The 27,344-nt window shown below is 48.9% G+C and overlaps 2 long non-coding RNA genes across 4 annotated transcripts; both read right to left on the bottom strand.

The window, feature by feature from the left end:
• Positions 1-7,874: 7,874 nt before the first annotated feature.
• On the bottom strand, positions 7,875-15,866 carry LOC144738270 (uncharacterized). The gene is made up of 3 exons (XR_013589211.1): positions 15,467-15,866; positions 12,401-12,473; positions 7,875-11,238 (listed from the first exon to the last, which is right to left on the bottom strand). It is a non-coding gene; the product is annotated as an uncharacterized LOC144738270 (long non-coding RNA).
• A 5,966-nt stretch (positions 15,867-21,832) lies between these two features.
• Positions 21,833-26,881, bottom strand: LOC144738310 (uncharacterized). Of its 3 annotated transcripts, XR_013589216.1 has the most exons (4): positions 26,679-26,881; positions 25,676-26,187; positions 23,713-23,883; positions 21,833-22,198 (listed from the first exon to the last, which is right to left on the bottom strand). It is a non-coding gene; the product is annotated as an uncharacterized LOC144738310 (long non-coding RNA). The 3 variants fall into 3 exon arrangements; XR_013589214.1 differs by lacking the exon at positions 26,679-26,881 and having other exon boundaries at positions 25,676-26,284; XR_013589215.1 differs by lacking the exons at positions 21,833-22,198; positions 26,679-26,881 and having other exon boundaries at positions 22,950-23,883; positions 25,676-26,284.
• Positions 26,882-27,344: the final 463 nt, after the last annotated feature.

The raw sequence follows: 27,344 nt of genomic DNA, 5'->3' as shown, positions 1-27,344 counted from the left end.
GGTCTCTCCTGTGTGATGAGTCTGTGGGTCTCTGCTGTGTGATGAGACTGTGGGTCTCTGCTGTGTGATGAGTCTATGTGTCTCTGCCGTGTGATGAGTCTATGGGTCTCTGCCGTGTGATGAGTCTATGGGTCTCTGCCGTGTGATGAGTCTGTGGGTCTCTGCCGTGTGATGAGTCTATGGCTCTCTGCCGTGTGATGAGTCTATGGGTCTCTGCCGTGTGATGAGTCTATGGGTCTCTGCTGTGTTATGAGTCTATGGGTCTCTGCTGTGTGATGAGTCTGTGGCTCTCTGCTGTGTGATGAGTCTATGGGTCTCTGCTTTGTGATGAGTCAGTGGGTCTCTGATGTGTGAGTCTGTGGGTGTCTGTGTGTGATGAGTCTGTGGGTCTCTATTGTGTGAGTCTATGGGTCTCTGTGTGTGAGTCTATGGGTCTCTGCTGTGTGAGTCTGTGGGTCTCTGCTGTGTGATGAGTCTGTGGGTCTCTGTGTGATGAGTCTATGGCTCTCTGCTGTGTGATGAGTCTGTGGCTCTCTGCTGTGTGATGAGTCTACGGGTCTCTGCTGTGTGATGGGTCTACGGGTCTCTGCCGTGTGATGAGTCTACGGGTCTCTGCCGTGTGATGAGTCTATGGGTCTCTGCTGTGTGATGAGTCTGTGGCTCTCTGCTGTGTGATGAGTCTATGGGTATCTGCTGTGTGATGAGTCTATGGCTCTCTGCTGTGTGATGAGTCTATGGCTCTCTGCTGTGTGATGAGTCTATGGCTCTCTGCTGTGTGATGAGTCTATGGCTCTCTGCTGTGTGATGAGTCTATGGCTCTCTGCTGTGTGATGAGTCTATGGCTCTCTGCTGTGTGATGAGTCTATGGCTCTCTGCTGTGTGATGAGTCTATGGCTCTCTGCTGTGTGATGAGTCTATGGCTCTCTGCTGTGTGATGAGTCTATGGGTCTCTGCTTTGTGATGAGTCAGTGGGTCTCTGCTGTGTAAGTCTGTGGGTGTCTGTGTGTGATGAGTCTGTGGGTGTCTGTGTGTGATGAGTCTGTGGGTGTCTGTGTGTGATGAGTCTGTGGGTGTCTGCTGTGTGATGAGTCTGTGGATCTCTGCCGTGTGATGAGTCTATGGGTCTCTGTGTGTGAGTCTGTGGATCTCTGCTGTGTGAGTCTATGGGTCTCTGTGTGTGCAAGTCTGTGGGTCTCTGTGTGCGAGTCTGTGGGTCTCTGTTGTGTGATGAGTCTATGGGTCTCTGCTGTGTGATGAGTCTGTGGGTCTCTATTGTGTGAGTCTATGGGTCTCTGTGTGTGAGTCTATGGGTCTCTGTGTGTGTGAGTCTGTGGGTCTGTGTGTGATGAGTCTGTGGGTCTATGTGTGTGATGAGTCTGTGGGTCTCTGTGTGTGATGAGTCTGTGAGTCTGTGTGATGAGTCTGTGGGTCTCTGTGTGTGATGAGTCTATGGGTCTCTGCTGTGTGATGAGTCTGTGGGTCTCTGTGTGATGAGTCTATGGCTCTCTGCTGTGTGATGAGTCTGTGGCTCTCTGCTGTGTGATGAGTCTATGGGTCTCTGCCGTGTTATGAGTCTATGGGTCTCTGCCGTGTGATGAGTCTGTGGGTCTCTGCCGTGTGATGAGTCTGTGGCTCTCTGCCGTGTGATGAGTCTATGGGTCTCTGCCGTGTGATGAGTCTATGGGTCTCTGCCGTGTGATGAGTCTATGGGTCTCTGCCGTGTTATGAGTCTATGGGTCTCTGCTGTGTGATGAGTCTATGGCTCTCTGCTGTGTGATGAGTCTATGGCTCTCTGCTGTGTGATGAGTCTATGGCTCTCTGCTTTGTGATGAGTCTATGGCTCTCTGCTGTGTGATGAGTCTATGGCTCTCTGCTGTGTGATGAGTCTATGGGTCTCTGCTTTGTGATGAGTCAGTGGGTCTCTGCTGTGTAAGTCTGTGGGTGTCTGTGTGTGATGAGTCTGTGGGTGTCTGTGTGTGATGAGTCTGTGGGTGTCTGTGTGTGATGAGTCTGTGGGTGTCTCTGCTGTGTGATGAGTCTGTGGATCTCTGCCGTGTGATGAGTCTATGGGTCTCTGTGTGTGAGTCTGTGGATCTCTGCTGTGTGAGTCTATGGGTCTCTGTGTGTGATGAGTCTGTGGGTCTCTGTGTGTGCGAGTCTGTGGGTTTCTGTGTGCGAGTCTGTGGGTCTCTGTGTGCGAGTCTGTGGGTCTCTGTTGTGTGATGAGTCTATGGGTCTCTGCTGTGTGATGAGTCTGTGGGTCTCTATTGTGTGAGTCTATGGGTCTCTGTGTGTGAGTCTATGGGTCTCTGCTGTGTGCGCGTCTGTGGGTCTCTGCTGTGTGATGAGTCTGTGAGTCTGTGTGTGATGAGTCTGTGGGTCTCTGTGTGTGATGAGTCTATGGGTCTCTGCTGTGTGATGAGTCTGTGGGTCTCTGTGTGATGAGTCTATGGCTCTCTGCTGTGTGATGAGTCTGTGGCTCTCTGCTGTGTGATGAGTCTGTGGGTCTCTGCCGTGTGATGAGTCTATGGCTCTCTGCTGTGTGATGAGGCTGTGGGTCTCTGCCGTGTGATGAGTCTATGGGTCTCTGTGTGTGAGTCTGTGGGTCTCTGTGTGTGATGAGTCTGTGGGTGTCTGTGTGTGCGAGTCTGTGGGTCTCTGTGTGCGAGTCTGTGGGTCTCTGTTGTGTGATGAGTCTATGGCTCTCTGCTGTGTGATGAGTCTATGGGTCTCTGCTTTGTGATGAGTCAGTGGGTCTCTGTGTGTGATGAGTCTGCGGGTCTGTGTGATGAGTCTGTGGGTCTCTGCTGTTTGATGAGTCGATGGGTCTCTGTGTGTGAGTCTGTGGGTCTCTGTGTGTGATGAGTCTGTGGGTGTCTGTGTGTGCGAGTCTGTGGGTCTCTGTGTGCGAGTCTGTGGGTCTCTGTTGTGTGATGAGTCTATGGGTCTCTGCTGTGTGATGAGTCTGTGGGTCTCTGCTGTGTGATGAGTCTGTGGGTCTCTGCTGTGTGATGAGTCTGTGGGACTCTGCTGTGTGATGAGTCTGTGGGTCTCTGTGTGATGAGTCTATGGCTCTCTGCTGTGTGATGAGTCTGTGGCTCTCTGCCGTGTGATGAGTCTATGGCTCTCTGCCGTGTGATGGGTCTATGGGTCTCTGCCGTGTGATGAGTCTATGGCTCTCTGCCGTGTGATGGGTCTATGGCTCTCTGCCGTGTGATGGGTCTATGGGTCTTTGCTGTGTTATGAGTCTATGGGTCTCTGCTGTGTGATGAGTCTGTGGCTCTCTGCTGTGTGATGAGTCTATGGGTCTCTGCTGTGTGATGAGTCTATGGCTCTCTGCTGTGTGATGAGTCTATGGCTCTCTGCTGTGTGATGAGTCTATGGCTCTCTGCTGTGTGATGAGTCTATGGCTCTCTGCTGTGTGATGAGTCTATGGCTCTCTGCTGTGTGATGAGTCTATGGGTCTCTGCTGTGTGATGAGTCTATGGCTCTCTGCTGTGTGATGAGTCTTTGGCTCTCTGCTGTGTGATGAGTCTTTGGCTCTCTGCAGTGTGATGAGTCTGTGGGTCTCTGCTATGTGATGAGTCTATGGGTCTCTGCTGTGTGATGAGTCTATGGGTCTCTGCTGTGTGATGAGTCTACGACTCTGCTGTGTGATGGTTCTGACCCTGAGGCTGGCGTCATCCGTCACCTCTCTGCTGGTGCCGGCGAAGACCTGGAAGCGCGGGCGCTTCAGCGGCGGAGCCATCTGGCTACCATGAGAGATTCGTTCATGAGGCTATCCACATATATAAACACAGAGACAATTTCAACCGAGAAGATGGATTCTGGCTTAGCAATCATTGGAAGGACGTAATAAACCATTTCGGATCTTAACTGATTGTGTTCACGTTTACGGTGACTTTCAGACCGCGTTCCACTCACTGGCATTGTATTCTCCGCAGAGAATGGATGCTTTGCTCCGCTGCATTGACATATTTTGTTGCTTCCTCTTAGTATCTTTCACACGACGGTCAACAGTACAGTGTATAATAACAAATAGTTTAAAAATGTATATGCTTAATACAATGTACAAAGTAATATATAGTATCGTAATTGTATAGTGAATATACAGCAGTGTAATATACATTAGGGTGGGTAGAATAATACATAGTGTAATATTACAATGGATAAGGTATAGGGTGGTTTATAGCAATACAGTATATATTTTAATGTTTGGGTTTGTCTATGGCAGTATATAGTACGGTGTAGACTCGTGTGATGTAAGAGAATAAAGTTTAGATGGAAGCATATTATATTTTTTACGACGTAGAATTGTAATGTATTACTTACTGTTAGTAACTCAGCTTATTGTAGAGTATATTTAGTATAATTATGATACTATGTAGTTTATACTTTAGTTGTTTACGTGGTGGTTTTAGTTACTGCTGCTACATACTATTGTAATAAATGGACTCGACCACAGTATCTGGTTTGGTGTCCTTTATTCGGGTTCGTTTCTGTTTCCCACACGGCTGTCCTTTATCTGGCTCCTTCCACACGGTGCCGACTTCGCTGTCGCTCCCGTCACCGCCAACAGCCCCGCTGTTGGTCTCCGTCGCTCCCGTAGCTCCTTAGCAGCCTTGCTGCTGTTCCCCCACACGCAGCCCCTCCGGCTGCTGTCGCTCCCGTAGCCCTCTTGCTCTGCAGCCCCCGGCTGCTGTAGCCCCTAGCAGCCTCGCTGCTGTCTCCCACACGCAGCCCCTCCGGCTGCTGTCGCTCCCGTAGCCCTCTTGCTCTGCAGCCCCCGGCTGCTGTAGCCCCTAGCAGCCTCGCTGCTGTCTCCCACACGCAGCCTCTCCGGCTGCTGTCGCTGCTCCCAGCTTTCGCCCTCCCTGGCCTCACCCTCGTCCAGTCTCCAACCAACTCCCTTCCATCCCGCTGGCTGGCGCTGTCACCGAGCCCCTCAGCCACCAGGCTGAGGGCACGGCGACCACCCAACGCGGTCTCCACTCTTCCCTCGCCGACTCCTCGATCTCTTCCTGTCTCACCGCTATACTATCTCCCTCTCACGTGACCCTGACTCCTCCCCACATGACGTCACATCCGCCAAGCCCTTTACGCCCGCATTACACTATTAACACTTCTTCCCTTTATTAATGCTACCCCTATCCCCTCCCTGTGATGCTGCTAATCCTGCATCATGCACGGGCAAAGTAGCACTAATCACATACCTGCATTTCTCATATCCCCTCCCTTGGATGCTGCTAATCCTGCATAATGCACGGACATAAGTAGTACTAATCACATACCTGCATTTCCCATAAATATGCTAAATTCCTCTTGATATGCAAATTCTTTTGTCAAGGCGCCCTTCCCCCCCCCCTTCCAACCCAGCTTATATATATGCTCCAAGCACGTGTGCTGTTTCATTCAGACTCTGTCGCCTCGACAGACCTGGTTTCACCTGAGGACGGCTGCTTGCGTTGTGGCCAAAACGTCGTGGGAATTATTTTATTGTTTTATTTTTATTATTTTATTACTTCCCTTCTATGTGACTTTACCGAAAGAACCAAGAAGATGAACCTTACACTTATTACTACACCGCATTACACTTATTACTACACACATTACACTTATTACACATTATTCTTATTATAACATTATACTCGTTATAACATATTATAATTACGGCTTTGTGTCAATGAGAGATTTGGAGGTTTGTTGACTGCACTTAATCAAACAAACTTCGTAACATTTGAAATGTAATGCAATGCAACACAGAGAGTCGGTCAACACACAATTGACGCATCGCCTGGCTGATTGCGTTCTTCCACAGATTGCTAAACTAAGCGAGAGAATTGAAGCGAACGCCATCAGGCGAGGGCAGGAGGCAAGGCCCCGCGTTGTAAAGTTCCAACGTGGACATCGCTTCCATGCTCGCTGCTACTCAATTGACATCCCTACGAGAGAGAGCGCGAGGCTCTACCTCGGTATACAACAACAACCACCACATCCACCACCACATCCACCACCACATCCACCACCACAACAACCACCACAACCACCACATCCTCCACCACAACCACAACAACCACCACAACCACCACTACAACCACCACAACCGCGATGAAAATTTCTCACCTCGAATTTCAGTGTGAGCACGGAGATGCAACAGTCACGCAGCAGCAGGCCGTGACGTCACTTCCAGGGTACAAGACACGCCCCTCCCGCAATGAGCGTCTCTTAACTTAAAAAATTATGTTAATGAGCCCCGCCAATACGTGGAGGGGTGGGGTGCGCGTGCTGAACCCGTCGCAATGAACTCGCGACGGCTTTCACGAATAAATTATGTTAATGAGGTGCCAGTCACTGGGCGTGGCTTTGCCCAAATAAGGATTGGCATTGGAAGATATCGTCTTCTTAGGTTTTTTCGGTAAAGTCACGTAGAAAGTAAAATAAAATAAAAACAAAAATCACGACGTTTCGGAGGCAACACAAGTCTCCGTCATCAGGTGGGACCGTCACAGCCAGATTAGCTGTATCAAGTGAGGCAATGATTCAAGATGTAATCCCTTAAAAGCGAGTTGAGGGGGGAGGGAGAGGGAGGGGGGAGCTCATCAGACTATGGTAGCCAATGAAAGGAACGTATCGGGAGGGAGGGGGGGCGAGGCCAAAAGGGTGGGCGATGGACGTGGAAGCGCTTGTGCCCAAGCGGCCAATTACTGCACACGCCAACACAATGGAGCGATTGTGCGCAAGCGGCCAGCCACTGCACCCGCCAACACAATGGGCAGAGAGGAGGAGGGGGAGGTCTAATACACATGATAGACAAAAGAACGAAAATGATGATGGGTACAAACTTAGGGGGAGCTCATCAGACTATGGTAGCCAATGAATGGAACGTATCGGGAGGGAGGGGGGGGGGCGGGGGGGGGGGGGCGAGGCCAAAGGGTGGGCGACGGACGTGGAAGCGCTTGTGCGCAAGCGGCCAATTACTGCACACGCCAACACAATGGAGAGAGAGGGGGAGGGGGGGTCTGATACACATGATAGACAAAAGAACGAAAATGCCTATGTTTATACCAATGCTGGCTGAACAATGAAGAGAGTACTGTTAAAATAACTGGGGATGTTAACACTCGGTAAAGTACAGTAAAATAGTGCCTGTCAGATAAGATGGTCCAAAAAATTTGTGATTAAGTCTTTTTGGACCATCTTATCTGACAGGCACTATTTTACTGTACTTTACCGAGTGTTAACATCCCCAGTTATTTTAACAGTACTCTCTTCATTGTTCAGCCAGCATTGGTATAAACATAGGCATTTTCGTTCTTTTGTCTATCATGTGTATCAGACCCCCCCTCCCCCTCTCTCTCCATTGTGTTGGCGTGTGCAGTAATTGGCCGCTTGCGCACAAGCGCTTCCACGTCCGTCGCCCACCCTTTGGCCTCGCCCCCCCCCCCCGCCCCCCCCCCTCCCTCCCGATACGTTCCATTCATTGGCTACCATAGTCTGATGAGCTCCCCCTAAGTTTGTACCCATCATCATTTTCGTTCTTTTGTCTATCATGTGTATTAGACCTCCCCCTCCTCCTCTCTGCCCATTGTGTTGGCGGGTGCAGTGGCTGGCCGCTTGCGCACAATCGCTCCATTGTGTTGGCGTGTGCAGTAATTGGCCGCTTGGGCACAAGCGCTTCCACGTCCATCGCCCACCCTTTTGGCCTCGCCCCCCCTCCCTCCCGATACGTTCCTTTCATTGGCTACCATAGTCTGATGAGCTCCCCCCTCCCTCTCCCTCCCCCCTCAACTCGCTTTTAAGGGATTACATCTTGAATCATTGCCTCACTTGATACAGCTAATCTGGCTGTGACGGTCCCACCTGATGACGGAGACTTGTGTTGCCTCCGAAACGTCGTGATTTTTGTTTTTATTTTATTTTACTTTCTACGTGACTTTACCGGAAAAAACCTAAGAAGATGATTCCTTGCAGTCACGAAAGCTTCAAATCTAGAATGGAAGATATCGGTTGCGGCCGAGCGGAAGTGACGTCAGGAGGTGGGCGAATACCTTGGTGACATGACGTCACTAGCGAAGCACACCTCCCCCTGACGTTTGACGTCGATGAGGTCACGCTGAGCGGCGACGTCAGAGAGCGGGGTCAGAGTTCAAGTTTGTTGACAACAGTGGAGCGGCAGTGTCGTGGTGAGCGCTGCGCTCCGCACCGACCAGCCGAGTTCCATTCCCGCTCGTGGCCAACACCGCCAGTGACGACTTTCTGAACCGGTCCTGAGCCTCCCCTACGTCGACTCAGCCTCAAACGAGTACCCGGTGCGGTGTGTCAACATCGCCACTGGGGAGACAAAGGCGGCCGGGCGTGGTGCTGGCCACCCACCCCCTCGTGTGCCGTCCCACCCTTAATAGGTGCTCGCTAACAGCACTTGCCCCTGCAGTCTGTACGGGGGATCGTTGTCTTTGTGTGTTGGGAGCAAGTTTGTGTGGCGTGTAGCCTTGGGAGTTGAACGGGCGACTGCTGGTACTGACAGTCGTTGACTGCGGTTGGACAGACGCTGATAGACAGACACACACAGACAAGACAGGCGGACAGACACAGACAAGAGGAACACAGAGACACAGAGACGACATAGACAGAGACAGGCAGAGAGAGAGAGACACAGAGGCGAACAGAGACACAGACGGACAGAGAGATGTTGAATCGAACTCACTGAACTCGCTCCATTGAAAGAGATTCCTCGATCTTTGCCCATCCCCGGAAGTCGTTCTCGTTTCTATTTATTTCATTGTGTGTGGTGTGTAGTGTAATCAATGTGGGATATCGATGTACACGGATATGAACAAGATCAGCAGACAAGACGTCTTTCGTACTCTTTGGTTCTTTCGGTAAAGTCACGTAGGTAGAACAAGTAAAATAATAATAAATAAATCACGACGTTTGGATCGCAACACGAGCGGTCGTCCTCAGGCGAAAACATCCAGACATTGTCGCGGCAGAAGTCACGTGAGCTACAGCTGAGCATTGTTGTAATGCGGTGGGCTCACTCGAAATTGATTTCTGTAAGACGAAGGTACTTTGAAAACCCACTGGCGATGCTCTTTTATATAAGCGCACAACTTGATCTATCTGTATTCTTAGTTCTTTCTTAAAATTATTCATTTTGATTTCATTTTTTACCTACGTGACTTTACAGAAAGAACTAAGAATATGAATCCTTGCAGTCACGAAAGCTTCAAATCTAGAATTAATCTGTGATGAATGCTGCACTTTCCGTCGTTTTCATGCAGGGGGCGCTATAACCCTACGCGCCCCCTGCATGAACGACGGAGGCACAGGGACAGACGTTCGATCACGTTGGAATCGATCTGCAGACGGCGGTCTTCTCGCACGGCCAGCTCTGTCGCCTCATCTCAATCCCGCGATCCCAACCAGGTGAAAGTCCGCATCGAACCGAATCCCCGGCAAGGCCACCTACTTAACGACGAGAGAAAATTCACACGAAATGTCGTTTTCAATTAAGTCTTCCAGATGTAAAATTGTATTGAAGAAACACAATTCAAAACATAATACAATTCAAAGTTGTTTCATTTTAAAACTTCAAAACGGAGCATTGGGAGTTGGCGTGGATGCGTCGTTCGTGTGCAATTTTTTCGTGACTTTCCTGGCCCAAGGCCGTAAATGGTTGTGAGGGGCACCGCAGGCAGTCAGGCTTGCTTCACCCCATGGTTGTCAACATCCAGACGTTAATCGGCAAGGGCCATTTCTCGTCCCAATTCGACAAAATCTACGTCAACACGTAATACAAAATTATAATTCGTGTTGTTGAGAATGTATCTCCTCTACGTGTAACTTTTGGGTGGTATGCCTTGTAATTGATGAATGATCCGAGTGTGCTCCCTATTTCAAAGACAATGAGTTGCTCCAGAGAAAGATGCTTCCTGAAAACACAAAAATACCCTTTGACCTGTATCACAAGAACAATGAGTCTCACCTGAGTTATCTGTACAGGTTACTTGCAAAACACACACTGTGTCCTAACATCACTTATTCAATGTTTGACCCTCATAGACAAAAGGTTGCATGTACGCACACAATCAGACAAGTATTCATTGTAACTTATTGACAGGCATATGATCAAAATTGAATTACTGCACTGAAATATACTGCATCAGGTTACATCCTATTAACTAGAAGCTAATTAAAAAAATACGCACCGTCTATGCATGTACAACATACTAATGCACCATTCAAAACGAGTCGACCATTGCATGCTGGCATCTGGGTAAAAATTTAGCAAATTCTAAACATTACCTACAAACTCCACAACTGAGATGCCACATCAACCATCGCCCCCTACTGACAGGCTCTTGTCCACATGCAGGCCGGTAAAGGGCCACCACCTTGTGCCACACAGGGGCAGCTGCTACTTGGGGATGCTCTTCGAGTGTTTGAGACGAGATACGATGCAAAACTCCGAATTGCCGAGGCAATTAAGCAAGGACAATATAAATGCAATTGATAACAGTGAATGCTTTGGAGCTTATTGGCATTCGCTCCTGGTTAGAGATCTACCCAACACACAGGTTCACAAAGACTGGCCGCTCTTACCCTGCAGGTTGAACCTAGGAATTGAGTGTTCAACTTCACATTCTTGTCATTAAAAGCCTGTGACAAAGGTGCATCTACTGGAGCGACATCGTCTCAGGCTTACACATCTACCGTGTCTCCAATTGACTTTGTATTGTCTCGGAGGAAGTCCACCCACACCTCCACTTCCACAAACTGCTGGGAGTTGCCTCGCTCTGCCTCACAGTCAGGATTCTTCTCCTGCTTCACGTTGCCTCCATCAATGTGAAAGTCCGATTTTGGAATTTAATCTTCATTTTCACATTTTACCTTCACTTCTTCGCTCTTCACCATCACCTCTTCACATTTCACCTTCACCTCTTCATATTTCACCTTGTTACCTTTAAAAGTGTCCAAGCTGGGATTGTCATCCGGTTCTTGTTTGATGAGGGATGGGCTCATTGAGGCACTGACTTTCACAAGCTGATTTCACACTCCACTGCTAGTGGATCTTCTGATGCTTGTGTGTTCTCTGGTGTATTTGAGTGAACATCGCCACGTGTCTTGAGTGAACACCGCCACGCGTCTAGAGTGAACACCGCCACACGTCCAGAGTGAACTCCGCCACGTGTCTTGAGTGAACACCGCCACGTGTCTTGAGTGAACACCGCCACGCGTCTAGAGTGAACATCGCCACGCGTCTAGAGTGAACATCGCCACGCGTCTAGAGTGAACTCCGCCACGCGTCTAGAGTGAACACCGCCACGCGTCTAGAGTGAACACCGCCACGCGTCTAGAGTGAACACCGCCACGCGTCTAGAGCGAACACCGCCACACGTCTAGAGCGAACACCGCCACACGTCTAGAGCGAACACCGCCACGCGTCTAGAGTGAACACCGCCACACGTCTAGAGTGAACTCCGCCACGCGTCTAGAGTGAACACCGCCACGCGTCTAGAGTGAACACCGCCACGCGTCTAGAGTGAACACCGCCACGCGTCCAGAGTGAACTCCGCCACGTGTCTAGAGTGAACTCCGCCACGCGTCTAGAGTGAACACCGCCACGCGTCTAGAGTGAACACCGCCACGCGTCTAGAGTGAACACCGCCACACGTCCAGAGTGAACTCCACCACGTGTCTAGAGTGAACTCCACCACGTGTCTAGAGTGAACTCCGCTACGTGTCTAGAGTGAACACCGCCACGCGTCCAGAGTGAACTCCGCCACGTGTCTAGAGTGAACACCGCCACGCGTCTAGAATGAACACCGCCACGTGTCTAGAGTGAACTCCGCCACACGTCTAGAGTGAACTCCGCCACGCGTCTAGAGTGAACACCATCACGTGTCTAGAGTGAACTCCGCCACGTGTCTAGAGTGAACACCGCCACGTGTCTAGAGTGAACTCCGCCACACGTCTAGAGTGAACTCCGCCACGCGTCTAGAGTGAACACCATCACGTGTCTAGAGTGAACACCACCACGTGTCTAGAGTGAACACCGCCACGCGTCTAGAGTGAACACCGCCACGTGTCTAGAGTGAACTCCGCCACACGTCGAGTGAACTCCGCCACGCGTCTAGAGTGAACACCATCACGTGTCTAGAGTGAACTCCGCCACGCGTCTAGAGTGAACACCGCCACGTGTCTAGAGTGAACTCCGCCACGCGTCTAGAGTGAACACCGCCACGCGTCTAGAGTGAACACCGCCACACGTCCAGAGTGAACTCCGCCACGTGTCTAGAGTGAACTCCGCCACGTGTCTAGAGTGAACACCGCCACGCGTCTAGAGTGAACACCGCCACGCGTCTAGAGTGAACACCGCCACGCTGTTGACGAGCCTCACCTTGTTGTTATTGTTGTTGTGGGCAAGTCGCTTCTGAAAACAAGAGCGGTATATCAGCTCAAGCGGGTGTGGCCTGGTAAAAAAAATGGAAAAAAAACCTATTAAACTTAGAGTCAGCTAACATAACAGTCAACACCCTACCTGGTTGATAACGTTCTTCCAAAGATTGCTCAATTTGAGAGAGAGACACGGAGACACATAGACAGACACATAAGCAGAGAGAGAGAGATGACACAAAGACACACAGAGAGAGACACAGATATAGACACACAGAGAGAGATGACACAGAGAGAGACACACATAGGCACACAGAGAAACAACGCCTCTGTGTTGAGGCCTTAAATAGAGAGAGGGGGGGGGGGGTAGAGAAGGGGGTAGAGAAACTAGCACGTCAATGCAAGGCCGTAGCCATGGAGTCAACATTGGGGGGGACCAAATCTTCCACGGGTCTGGGGTCCCCCCCCCAGAAAAATATCTAAATTTGAAAACTATTTTCCTGCCATTTCCTCCCTAAAATATTTTTAAAAGTTCACTAAAACATGGGATGGACTTTGTTTTATTTGATACAATAATGTCTAATAGTGTATTGTAATACATTGCTCTGTTTTTTCTTTTTTACCTTTCTTGTTTCATAGTGTGTAATGGCAGAGATTAGGGATTCATAAAGTACACCGCAATCCTATAAACAGGAATCTATGCATTGTTATATGAAGACAAGTCCAGATTTCGTGGCCAAGGTTTAGCAAATTGTTGTCTTTATTAACAGAGCATCACAATTATTATTTACAAATAATTTTACAGAAACATATTGGGGGGCATATTTGATTATTATACGTATTATAACATATTATAACATTATAATTATGACATATTATACTTATTATAACATTATAATTATTATATATTATAACATAATATTATACTTATTATAACATGTTATAATGACGGCATTGTGTCAATGAGAGACTTGGAGGTTTGGTGACTGCACAGAGAGAGAGAGAGACACTTAATGTAATGCAACACAGAGAGTCGGTCAACACACCAACTCACGTACTCTTAGGTTTTGTCGGTAAAGTCACCACGTAGGTAAAAAATGAAATTAAAATTAATGAAAGTAAAGCTTAATAACCAGGCTACAGTCTACATTATAGACTGCCAGTACACTCACCCAGCTTAATAACCAGGCTACAGTCTACATTATAGACTGCCAGTACACTCACCCAGCTTAATAACCAGGCTACAGTCTACATTATAGACTGCCAGTACACTCACCCAGCTTAATAACCAGGCTACAGTCCACATTATAGACTGCCAGTACACTCACTTCAGTCCTCGGACTGGTTTACAGCAGCGTCCTGCATTGAGTTTTTATTGTAAGATTTCTGTTTCGGCCAATTAATGATGACGAGTGTTAATACAAGTGGGAGAAAACCGGAGCACCCGAGAAAAACCCACGCCATGTGCGTGGTGGCAACACTCTATCCCTGCACAGATGGAAACAGGTGGCAATTAATCCGCTGGCCAAAGGCTAGATTATGGACCGGGCCAGTGGGGCCAGTGCCCCGGGGCTGCCAGGGGGGGCCTCCAAGCCTCAGGCCGCTAGGTGTGTCGCCCAAGTCTTCCGAAGGAAGTTGAACGCCAGGGCCCTCAGTGCGCACAGCGCAAGCCGACCACTGGCCCCTGGGTGGCTATAGCGTGAGCTAACCACTAGGGCCCCCCAGACCCCTCAGTGCTTACAATGTGAGGGCCCCTTAGACCATTTGGTGTTTAAAACGTAACCTGACAACTAGGGTCCCTGGGCCCCTCGACACCTACAGTGTGAGTGTCCCAGGGCCCCTCCACGCTTAAATCATGAGCTGACCACTAGGGCCCCCAGGCCCCTCGGTGCACACATCGAGCGTAACACCTGGGCCCCTTGGTACATACAGTGCATGCCTAAAACGAGAGCCTCTGGACAACCGAGCCACTGGTCGGCACGCTAAAATATAAAATATAAATTTTCAAATTTTCTTTGTGGATTTCACACCTGATGATGATTTCTTGTGTTGCAGTCGAAACGTCGTGAGAATTTTTATTGTTTTATATTTATATTATTTTATTATTACCAAGTTTGCAGTCGATACCACTTTGGGAAGTGGGTTAAAATTAATTTTAGAACTTTCGTGACTGCAGGGATTATTATTTGTTTCTTTCGGTTAAGTCACGTCTAAAGATAAAATAATAAATTAAATTAAATAATAGAATACGACGTTTCGATTGCAACACAAGCAATCATCATCAGGTATAATGAAATAGCGACATAAAATCTAACCAGAAAACTATAGACAGACATATTAGCAGACAGATATCACCAAGATACATAGCGAGAGCAACACAGGTAACAGAGAGGGGTGATCGTCTCTGTGTGGTGGCCTTAAATAGACAGAGGGGGGGGGGCGGAGGCAGAGAGAGGGAGGAGGGTTAGAGAAAAAATTAGCATATCAATGAGTGGTCAACAGACGTGGTGCTGCGAATGCGATGGCACGGCAAGCAAGCCTGAACATCAGGAGAAGGACACACTAAAATTAAATAACCTAGTAAAATATCGAAATGTAATGTAATACAACACAGAGGGTCGGTCAACACACAATTAACGCATAGCCTGGTTGATTACGTATTTCAAAGATTGCTAAGTTAGAATTTAAGTGTGAACAATCTAAAGAGAGGACACAGGCAGAGAAAACAAGTCGCCAGAGAGAGAGAAAAAAGATAAGCTTAAAACTTCCCCGTAGAAGTGGTTCAATCTTAATTTTAGAACTTTCGTGACTGCAGGAATTATTATTTGTTTCTTTCGGTTAAGTCACGTCTAAAGATAAAATAATAAATTAAATTAAATAATAGAATACGACGTTTCGATTGCAACACAAGCAATCATCATCATGAAATAGCGAAACAAATAATAATGGGTTAAAATTGAGTTACAAGATTTGAGGATACAACAACAGACAGAGTGGGCTAATAGAAGGCGCGTAATAAAAAAAAAAACCGAAAACAGGCTGGAACAACGAGGACGTCCAGAATAAGTACCTGCTCGATCGAGACCCAAACATTCCTCCTTGTAGACACGAGTGGTGTAACCATCATCTGCATCAGAACATCAAAAGGCCGCTGCACACGTCTCGATTATAAACGGCTTAGACTCCGCCCTCGGCCCCGCACCCCTTCTGGATATTCCAGAATGCCTTGCCCACAGGTGCAATTGACAGAACGGAATTGTACCCCTAATGACATTGTCTACCAATCTCCTAGCGACACGCGCTACAGTGACTCATTCAATGTCAATAGACGTAATAATGCCATAAGAGGAATAGGCAGGGATTCTCCTGTAGATACAACTGGTTCTTCATGTTCTACAGATGTAGATGCCACTGGGTTTTGACGTTCTGCAGATGTAGATGCCACTGGTTCTTCACGTTCTGTAGATGTAGATGCCACTGGTTCTTCTCGTTCTGTAGATGTAGATACCACTGGTTCTTCTCGTTCTGTAGATGTAGATGCCACTGGTTCTTCATGTTCTGCAGATGAAGATGCCACTGGTTCTTCACGTTCTGCAGATGTAGATGCCACTGGTTCTTCACGTTCTGCAGATCTAGATGCCACTGGTTCTTCACGTTCTGTAGATGTAGATGCCACTGGTTCTTCACGTTCTGCAGATCTAGATGCCACTGGTTTTTTTCGTTCTGTAGATGTAGATACCACTGGTTCTTCTCATTCTGCAGGTGTAGATGCCACTGATTCTTCACGTTCTGCAGATGTAGATGCCACTGATTCTTCACGTTCTGCCGATGTAGATACCACTGGTTCTTCACGTTCTGCAGGTGTAGATGCCACTGATTCTTCACGTTCTGCCGATGTAGATACCACTGGTTCTTCACGTTCTGCAGGTGTAGATACCACTGGTTCTTCTCGTTCTGCAGATGTAGATGCCACTGGTTCTTCACGTTCTGTAGATGTAGATGCCACTGGTCCTTCACGTTCTGTAGATGTAGATACCACTGGTTCTTCATGTTCTGTATATCTAGATACCACTGGTTCTTCACGTTCTGCAGATGTAGATGCCACTGGTTCTTCTCATTCTGCAGATGTAGATGCCACTGGTTCTTCACGTTCTGTAGATGTAGATGCCACTGGTTCTTCACGTTCTGTAGATGTAGATGCCACTGGTTCTTCTCGTTCTGTAGATGTAGATACCACTGGTTCTTCTCATTCTGCAGGTGCAGATACCACTGGTTCTTCTCGTTCTGTAGATGTAGATACCACTGGTTCTTCTCATTCTGCAGATGTAGATGCCACTGGTTATTCACGTTCTGTAGATGTAGATGCCACTGGTTCTTCTCATTCTGCAGATGTAGATGCCACTGGTTCTTCACGTTCTGTAGATGTAGATACCACTGGTTCTTCTCATTCTGCAGATGTAGATGCCACTGGTTCTTCACGTTCTGTAGATGTAGATACCACTGGTTCTTCTCATTCTGCAGATGTAGATGCCACTGTTTCTTCTCGTTCTGTAGATGTAGATGCCACTGGTTCTTCACGTTCTGTAGATGTAGATACCACTGGTTCTTCTCGTTCTGTAGATGTAGATACCACTGGTTCTTCTCATTCTGCAGGTGCAGATACCACTGGTTCTTCTCGTTCTGTAGATGTAGATACCACTGGTTCTTCTCATTCTGCAGATGTAGATGCCACTGGTTATTCACGTTCTGTAGATGTAGATGCCACTGGTTCTTCTCATTCTGCAGATGTAGATGCCACTGGTTCTTCTCGTTCTGTAGATGCCACTGGTTCTTCACGTTCTGTAGATGTAGATACCACTGGTTCTTCGCATTCTGCAGATGTAGATGCCACTGGTTCTTCACGTTCTGTAGATGTAGATACCACTGGTTCTTCTCATTCTGCAGATGTAGATGCCACTGGTTCTTCACGTTCTGTAGATGTAGATACCACTGGTTCTTCTCATTCTGCAGATGTAGATGCCACTGGTTCTTCATGTTCTACAGATGTAGATGCCACTGGTTCTTCACATTCTGTAGATGTAGATGCCACGGGTTCTTCACGTTCTGTAGATGTAGATACCACTGGTTCTTCTCATTCTGCAGATGTAGATGCCACTGGTTCTTCATGTTCTACAGATGTAGATGCCACTGGTTCTTCACGTTCTGTAGATGTAGATGCCACTGGTTCTTCTCGTTCTGTAGATGTAGATACCACTGGTTCTTCTCATTCTGCAGATGTAGATGCCACTGGTTCTTCATGTTCTACAGATGTAGATGCCACTGGTTTTTCACGTTCTGTAGATGTAGATGCCACTGGTTCTTCTCATTCTGCAGATGTAGATGCCACTGGTTCTTCATGTTCTACAGATGTAGATGCCACTGGTTCTTCTCGTTCTGTAGATGTAGATGCCACTGGTTCTTCTCGTTCTGTAGATGTAGATGCCACTGGTTCTTCTCGTTCTGTAGATGTAGATACCACTGGTTCTTCTCATTATGCAGATGTAGATGCCACTGGTTCTTCATGTTCTACAGATGTAGGTGCCACTGGTTCTTCACGTTCTGTAGATGTAGATGCCACTGGTTCTTCTCATTCTGCAGATGTAGATGCCACTGGTTCTTCATGTTCTACAGATGTAGATGCCACTGGTTCTTCTCGTTCTGTAGATGTAGATGCCACTGGTTCTTCTCATTCTGCAGATGTAGATGCCACTGGTTCTTCTCGTTCTGTAGATGTAGATGCCACTGGTTCTTCTCATTCTGCAGATGTAGATACCACTGGTTCTTCTCATTCTGCAGATGTAGATACCACTGGTTCTTCTCATTCTGTAGATGTAGATGCCACTGGTTCTTCTCGTTCTGTAGATGTAGATGCCACTGGTTCTTCACGTTCTGTAGATGTAGATACCACTGGTTCTTCTCGTTCTGTAGATGTAGATACCACTGGTTCTTCTCATTCTGCAGGTGCAGATACCACTGGTTCTTCTCGTTCTGTAGATGTAGATACCACTGGTTCTTCTCATTCTGCAGATGTAGATGCCACTGGTTATTCACGTTCTGTAGATGTAGATGCCACTGGTTCTTCTCATTCTGCAGATGTAGATGCCACTGGTTCTTCTCGTTCTGTAGATGCCACTGGTTCTTCACGTTCTGTAGATGTAGATACCACTGGTTCTTCGCATTCTGCAGATGTAGATGCCACTGGTTCTTCACGTTCTGTAGATGTAGATACCACTGGTTCTTCTCATTCTGCAGATGTAGATGCCACTGGTTCTTCACGTTCTGTAGATGTAGATACCACTGGTTCTTCTCATTCTGCAGATGTAGATGCCACTGGTTCTTCATGTTCTACAGATGTAGATGCCACTGGTTCTTCACATTCTGTAGATGTAGATGCCACGGGTTCTTCACGTTCTGTAGATGTAGATACCACTGGTTCTTCTCATTCTGCAGATGTAGATGCCACTGGTTCTTCATGTTCTACAGATGTAGATGCCACTGGTTCTTCACGTTCTGTAGATGTAGATGCCACTGGTTCTTCTCGTTCTGTAGATGTAGATACCACTGGTTCTTCTCATTCTGCAGATGTAGATGCCACTGGTTCTTCATGTTCTACAGATGTAGATGCCACTGGTTCTTCACGTTCTGTAGATGTAGATGCCACTGGTTCTTCTCATTCTGCAGATGTAGATGCCACTGGTTCTTCATGTTCTACAGATGTAGATGCCACTGGTTCTTCTCGTTCTGTAGATGTAGATGCCACTGGTTCTTCTCGTTCTGTAGATGTAGATGCCACTGGTTCTTCTCGTTCTGTAGATGTAGATACCACTGGTTCTTCTCATTATGCAGATGTAGATGCCACTGGTTCTTCATGTTCTACAGATGTAGGTGCCACTGGTTCTTCACGTTCTGTAGATGTAGATGCCACTGGTTCTTCTCATTCTGCAGATGTAGATGCCACTGGTTCTTCATGTTCTACAGATGTAGATGCCACTGGTTCTTCTCGTTCTGTAGATGTAGATGCCACTGGTTCTTCTCATTCTGCAGATGTAGATGCCACTGGTTCTTCTCGTTCTGTAGATGTAGATGCCACTGGTTCTTCTCATTCTGCAGATGTAGATACCACTGGTTCTTCTCATTCTGCAGATGTAGATACCACTGGTTCTTCTCATTCTGTAGATGTAGATGCCACTGGTTCTTCACGTTCTGTAGATGTAGATGCCACTGGTTCTTCTCATTCTGTAGATGTAGATGCCACTGGTTCTTCTCATTCTGCAGATGTAGATGCCACTGGTTCTTCATGTTCTACAGATGTAGATGCCACTGGTTCTTCTCGTTCTGTAGATGTAGATGCCACTGGTTCTTCTCATTCTGCAGATGTAGATGCCACTGGTTCTTCACGTTCTGTAGATGTAGGGAGTGCTCCTAATCTCAACTTGTTACCTGTGTAATAAAAGACTTGACCACGATCTCTGGCTCAGTGTCCTATATTTGGTTCGTACTGTATTTCCCAAACGGCTGTCTCCTCTTTGCTCAGTCCCCACAGTGCTGACTCCGATGTCTTTCCAGTCTCCACCAGCAGCCCCTCTGTTGGCCTCTGTCGCTCTTGTAGCCCCCACAGCAGTTCCGCTGCTGTTACTCTCTCTCAGCCCCCCTGGCTGTAATCGCTGCAGCTCCTCTCGCTCTTGGTTACTCCGCAGCTCTGACAGCCTCGTGCTGTCTCTCTCTCTTCGTCGCTCCTGCGACTCTCTGCAGCCTCACCGCTGCCTCTAACACACAGCCTTCCTGGCTGTACTCTCCGCAGCCTCACCGCTGCCTCTAACACACAGCCTTCCTGGCTGTACTCTCTGCAGCCACACCGCTGCCTCTAACACACAGCCTTCCTGGCTGTACTCTCCGCAGCCTCACACCACCCCTTAGCTCCCTACTGTTCTCCGGGGTTGGCTCCCGCTGGCCGACGGTGCCCCCCTCCTCTCGTTCGCCCGCGTGGCCTCACTCTTTTCCATTCACAACCCGACTGACTTCTCCTTCCGGTTTACCCGCTTAAGGACCCGAACCTTTCACCCACGTCACATGGCTCCGCCTCCCCGTGACGTCACATCCGGAAGGTCGCTTACGCCCGCATTACACCTGTATAAAAGGCACCTGTTCACAGAAGAAATCAATAAATCAGATTCCAAACTCTCCATCATGGCCAAGACCAATGAGCTCTGCAAGGATGTCAGGGACAAGATTGTAAACCTACACAAGGCTGGAATGGGCTACAAGACCATCGCCAAGCAGCTTGGTGAGAAGGTGACAAAAGTTGGTGCGAATATTCGCAAATGGAAGAAACACAAAAGAACTGTCAATCTCCCTCGGCCTGGGGCTCCATGCAAGATCTCACCTCGTGGAGTTGCAATGATCATGAGAACGGTGAGGAATCAGCCCAGAACTACACGGGAGGATCTTGTCAATGATCTCAAGGCAGCTGGGACCATAGTCACTAAGAAAACAGTTGGTAACACACTACGCCGTGAAGGACTGAAATCCTGCACTCGCTCTCACTCACACACACTCACCCTCACACTATCAGACTCACACACACTCACTTTCACACTCTCAGACTCACACACTCACACTCTCACTCACACACACACACACTCTCTCAGACTTACACACGCACACTCACTCTCACACTCCCACACACTCACACTCACTCTCACATTCTCAGACACACTCACACTCTCAGACACACACACTTACCTGGTCAATATTCTAGATATTTTTAAACTATCAATCAGAATTTGTTTAACCAAGAAAACTGTGGACCCGCTTCACCCTTCTTGGTGTCGACAGCAGATCCAGAGGCAGGAAGGCAGGCGGAATGGAAGTGGCTGAGGTGGCTTACAATCGTCATCTGCTGCTGCTGACTGCAGCCAACATCAACATAGGGAGGATAAAAATAAGCAAAGCCAGATTTGCAAAACACATAATGGCAAGCGCACTACAGATGAAGTGCTGGACCTGTTAAACGTAAAAAATTAAATGACGCAATGCTTCACAATCGACTGTCGATGTGATAAACCGTCACGGCTGGCGGTGGTGATTCGATTAAAAACATGATTAACAGTTGTTGTTGTTTTAACGTCTAATTTGTATTTACCGTTTGTTCCGGCTCGTTAATCATAATCACAATAAAACACATTCCAAGTGATTAATAATCTACAACTCGCATCGTAACAACTGCCTGATTACTAATCTAGTATATAATTACAATAACCCCCCCCCCCCTCAAATCTCTGCACGTGATGAGTTAATGAGTTAATGATGACGTCACCCTGCTGCTGCTCTATATAAGAACGGGAGACAGAGGAGAGCCTCACCATTCTGGCGAATTGCCCGATGAGTAGGGGGGGGGGGGGTTGGTGCGGTGCCTCTGTATCTCTGCTGGTGTCGTGCCAAGTCTCGGCTCCCTGGCTCCCTGGCTTCCTGGCCAGTGGCAGCCTCGCAGGCCCTCGGGGGCATGGCGACCAAGCGCTCTGGGGTGGTGAGCCAAGGTGAGCGGGCCAGTTTGGCTGCTGCAGAGGCGGAGGATGGTGAGGTGGGACTGCCTGGAGGAGGGAGACCCGCAGAGGAGAGGGACGAGGCGCGAGCGTCGACCTTGAGGCGAGCGGAGGAGGACGCCTGGTGGCAGCGGGCGAGGAAGGGAGAGGAGCCGACGAGGAGTGGAATGGTGTCGGCCAGCCCAAGAGAGGAGGTGGAGGAAGCACCGAGCTCGGCGGGGCTGCAGGCGCAAGGTGCACAACGCGACGCAATGCAGGTATGTGCTTGGATCACAAATTCGGATAATACACAATTAACCTCGGAATAAAAACGCAAAAATGCAACAATTCCAAAGAACGAAAATGTAAATATGCAATAAAGTGCCATTATCTGCACGGATAAAAGGAATCAAGATTGAAGAGTATCAGTTTAACATGTAGGCTTTCGCGACCAATATCATACATAATAGTTTTTTTGGGTTATATCGCGTAAATATATATTTATATAAATATCTACGAGGTTAGATCGCATATTTATGTGATCTAACCCCTGACAACGACCTGTATTGTGGAAGAGTCTCTTATGGTCGTTTTACATTTTCGTAAACGTGATTCGTACAAACGGATAAGTAACGTTTGAATTATGTTAATTTGCTTAGAGTCCAAGTTAAACCTCAGTTAGAAACGATAATTGAGCACGGACGTGGCGTGAATGATGGTAACGGCTGCATTTCCCTACTATGGGATGGAAGCACAAACCTCAAACGCCGTATTGAGCGCTCTGAAGCTTTGTGTTTGTGGCACAGGATGGGACCGGGAGTCGAGTCAATTCCACAAGAGTCAGAATATTTATTTATAACTGGGGAAGGAATCTGATAAGCTATGAAGCTCTTTTTCCTTGATGCCCAGTGGGGGCGTGTCGGCAAGTTACAACAACAAACAAAACACAAACACGACAGGAGTGCGACATAGAGAAACAGGGTAAGCAAGTGGTACAATATAATTAATGTATTTATTAATGAGTTATCGAAGTCTGACTTGTCAACATTAGGCAGCAGAAAGCACAACGCAGTTACAGACCACACCAAGACAGCGCCACACAGCAGTAGCCCTCAATACAATGGCACATTGACATTGAACAATCGACGAGCAGGTAATGGTCAACGTTACAAATCACATTTGCAAGTGTGACTGTATCCAGCACGAATCTACTGCTTCAGGATCTGTGTTTGAAGGGCAGCAGGCACGGGGTAGCAGGATTAGGGGGAGAGTGAAGTGAGGTTGGGAAGGAAGTCCTCGAGGGCGGACAAAAGTTCAAGACGAGCAGCAGTCAGAATCTTTATATCCTGGGGACGGAGAGGTGAACGCGATCACTTCTAACTGAAGAAAGTCCAAGGTGGGCTTGGGCAGGATGTGGCACGACTCGACGGGATGCTGGCCAACGGTCAAGAATAATGAGCGAGTGGCAATCCAAGGGAGTGGAACGCGTTTTGGAATGCCTCCGCTGAGCAGACGGAGCGACGACATCGGTGTGACACGTTGTCCTGCCCCCATTGTCGTGCTCCCATTTTGCATGTTGTGGGTTTACCCTCCAACACACCGGTGTGCTGAACCAGTAACTAATTGGCACATTTTGTTTACTTGACAAACCTTACTAATTGGCTGTTGGGTGGTGGTGGGTTTACCGACACATCTCTATTTACACTATATAAACAAACAACCTTTATTACGGACGAAATCAGGTCGTGCTCGGTACCTGGGTGAATTGTTACATCGCAAGATGGCGGGAGGTGGTCGTGGCTTTGGGGAGGCATTCGTTCAGCTGTGGACCGAGTGTGGTTGATGAGGACAATGAGTCTATTTGTTGCTGTAAGTGTCCACGATGATAAGGCACTCCGACGAGCTCTCCTTTGTGGCCAGGTCACTTCTGAAAAAGAGCGACATAGCTCGGTGAGGTTTGTGTGTGCCCTTGCTATGTGCTTTACCCCAATTACACCTGATGATGAGCGCCTGTGTTGCGTTCGCAACGTCGTGATTTATTTTAAACTGATTTTATTTTATTTGTTAATATTTTATTTCCACATACGTGACTTTACCAAAAAAACAACAGTATAGGTTTAACTGGTGAAGTAAAAACAAATTTCGAGTGGAATGTTTAGAAAGGCTTCACCAACTACGTTATCTCCTCTGCCCGTGGCTGTCCCGTCTCCTGTCGGTTTTGCGATGGTGCCCCTCGCTTTGCAAACGGAATCACTCCGGTCTCATTCACGTGATGCGTGCGGTGCGTTCCACTCTTTGTTCCGTGCGCGGCGTTTTGAGCCTCATTGGCATTCAGACGCCACACGTACAAGTGGTGCTGTGGCGTGTCGGTGGCTTGTGTCTGTGGCCTGAACAAGTTAATTATTTCAAACAACAAAACAATTATTTCACGGCATTAAACAGGTAATCTTAAATCTGGAATTGTATTTGCACGAATCATTGTCTCGTAAGCTGGAGGGTTTCTTTCCTGTGCGAGTCAAACAAGAAGGTTTGCCATAAATATTTCTATCAACATGACTTCCAGGGCAATCATAGCTACTCAAAGTCCAGCATAAATTGTTATTTATTTTTTGACCGAGAAATCAGCCGCATGAAAGCTGCTCCCGTCGTCTCCCAGGGGCATACAATTCTTGTCCAGACCAGCGACGGAATTCAAAATTTCGAGACCTCGCAGAAGAAGACTGCAAGGCTGGAGCCAATGGAACCATTTAGTGCTCCCAATTAAGTTTTGGCTGCGAGGATGTTTCAAGTTATCTCGATCCTTATAAACATTCCCCTGCAATTGCTACTGCGTGTCCTAATGTTCCGACGGTAACATGCCTTGCGAATTACAATACGTTAAAAACCTAACCTTTTGCATAACGGTCAATTAATCCCGATTAGCTAAAGCTACTGGCAAAGGCGTGGCGGTTCCAACAAAGTGGCTTTGGGGAAGGGGGCCACATTGAATACGCACTACAATGACAATAGTTTAAAGCGATTTGAAGCATGTTTCATTTTGGGGGGGGCAGAGCTTTGACCTCATATTTGAGGGGGGTCTGACTTTTTGTGACGCCGTGTGGGGAGGGGGGGGTGGTCAAAAATCGTCCAAAATTGCATTGAACATAACGGAACGCGATTTTGGGGGTGGGGGGGGGGAGTGGGGTGGAGGTGCCCGTTGCTTGAACTAAACTAAAACTGTTATTTACCAGGTAAAGCCACCTGGGAGCTATGAGCTATTTTTCAGAAGCCACATGTGACGACCGCTCATAAAAGTGGCGTACGTCATGGTCATCTTCGGCTGGATAGAGTTTCCCACGCAGTGTCTGTTATGGGGGTGGTTTAACCTTGCTTCTTTGTGTGGTGGTGGTGCGTGTGGGTCGGTGGTGGTGGCGAGTCTGCGGGTCTCTGTGTGGTGGTGGTGAGTCCGCGGGTCTGTGAGCGTGGGTGTTGGTCAACTGTGCTTCTCAATGCCCGTCATTGCAAGTTGTTGAAATACACAATGTACTTTGCTGCAGTGCCCTCTGCTACCTTCAACATCAGAAGCGCATTTGAAAGCGCACGATGCAGTAACTCTTTTGTTCGGTGGTTAGCCAAAAGCCGCCGCTGCGAGAATGAGCGGAGTTCGCGTGATGGTTTATGCTCCTTGACGAGATCAGCAGCGAGGTGTTGTGGGCTTTGTGTCATCGAGGCACACCCACCTGGTCTGCGTCTCCACTTGTGCCGCCGTAAGGGACGCTCCTTACGGCGTTTTTTGTCTTTTTTCCGTTTTCGCAGAAGGGCGGGCAGCGACTTCTTCCGCTTCCTTTTTTTTACGTCCGATTCCAACCTGACGACGACAAGCGTCGAGAAGGGAGGGAATGACTGTGGCCGAGAAGACCTGACGCTTCGGGCGGAGCGACAGACCAGGTAGCTTCCACACAGCGTTACTCAACCGATGAAAAGATATTGCCGTTCGACCCAAGCGCCTCACCCTCGCTGATGAGCGTCACGCTCGGGTGGAAGTTCCCACGTCTGTCGCCGCCGTGTGCCCCGACGACTGCCGCTCCCACTGCGTCTGCGCCGCGGGTGCCGCGGGTGCTCCTGCGGCCCTTAACGGCGAGGCTCTGTCCGAGCTGCTTGCGCCGCCAGGCGGTGCAGCACTTTGCATCGATATTCAGTTTGATGCAGCACCAGTCGCACTCGGTGATGCCAAACTTGTAGAACAGGTGGCCTGCGTCACGGTCGGCATAGTGGTGGTGGTGGAGGGAGGTTACGATTTGTGAGTATGCAATGGGACACTCCCACTCCACTCACCCCCTATCCACCACCCTCGCCCTACCCACTCCACCCACCCCACCCACCACCACCTCGCCCCACTCACTCCCTACTGACCCACCCCACTCACTCACTCCCCACCCACCCACCTCACTCACTCCCTACCCACCCCCCCAACCCACTCAACCCACCCCACTCACTCCCTACCCACCACCACACCACCACCACCCACCCAACCCACTCCACCCATCCCACTCACTCCCTACCCGTCCACCCCCCCCCCTACCCACCACCGCACCATCACCACCACCACCCACCCACCCCACCCACCCCACTCACACACCACCACCACCGCCGCAACTCGCAGCGGATGCCGTAGACCATGAGCCGGTCCAGCTGCTTCTTGCCGTGGTGCCCGTGACCCGACAAGTTGCTGGTGGCCTGCACCTCGCGATGGAAGAGGTGGTCCAGGAGGGTGAGCGCCATCTTCTCGGGCGTGCGGCAAGCGGCGGTCACGTGCAGCAGGTCCCCCGGGGCGATGGGGCAGCGCACGCGAAGCTCCACGTTCCACTCGTCGCCCAGCCAAGTGCCATGCGGGTAATCCTCTGCGGGGTTTTGTGAGTGGGTGGAGGAGAGGGTTGGTGAGTGGGTGGGTGGGCGAGTAGGTGAGTGGTTGAGTGAGTGGGTGGGTGAGTGTCACTCACACACGGACCACGCACGGATCACGCATGGATCACGCACAGATCACACACCGCCACACCCCGTGTAGCCTCTAGAAGGCTGTAGGGGCAAGTGCTGTTCGTAGCAGCAGCACATATACACATACAAAGGTCCCCCGTGTAGCCTCTAGCAGGCTATCGGAGCAAGTGCTGTTAGTAGCAGCAGCAGCACCTATACACAGACAAAGGTCCACCGTGTAGCCTCTAGCAGGCTGTAGGGGCAAGTGCTGTTCGTAGCAGCAGCACCTATACACAGACAAAGGTCCCCCGTGTAGCCTCTAGCAGGCTGTAGGGGCAAGTGCTGTTCGTAGCAGCAGCACCTATACACAGACAAAGGTCCCCCGTGTAGCCTCTAGCAGGGCTGTCGGGGCAAGTGCTGTTCGTAACGAGTAGC

This window comes from Lampetra planeri, chromosome 81, assembly GCF_965212315.1.
Source record: "Lampetra planeri chromosome 81, kcLamPlan1.2.h2, whole genome shotgun sequence".
Classification (NCBI taxonomy): Eukaryota; Metazoa; Chordata; class Hyperoartia; order Petromyzontiformes; family Petromyzontidae; genus Lampetra; species Lampetra planeri.
The sequence above is the reverse complement of the archived record's forward strand: the minus strand, read 5'-3'. Positions and strand labels throughout refer to the sequence as shown.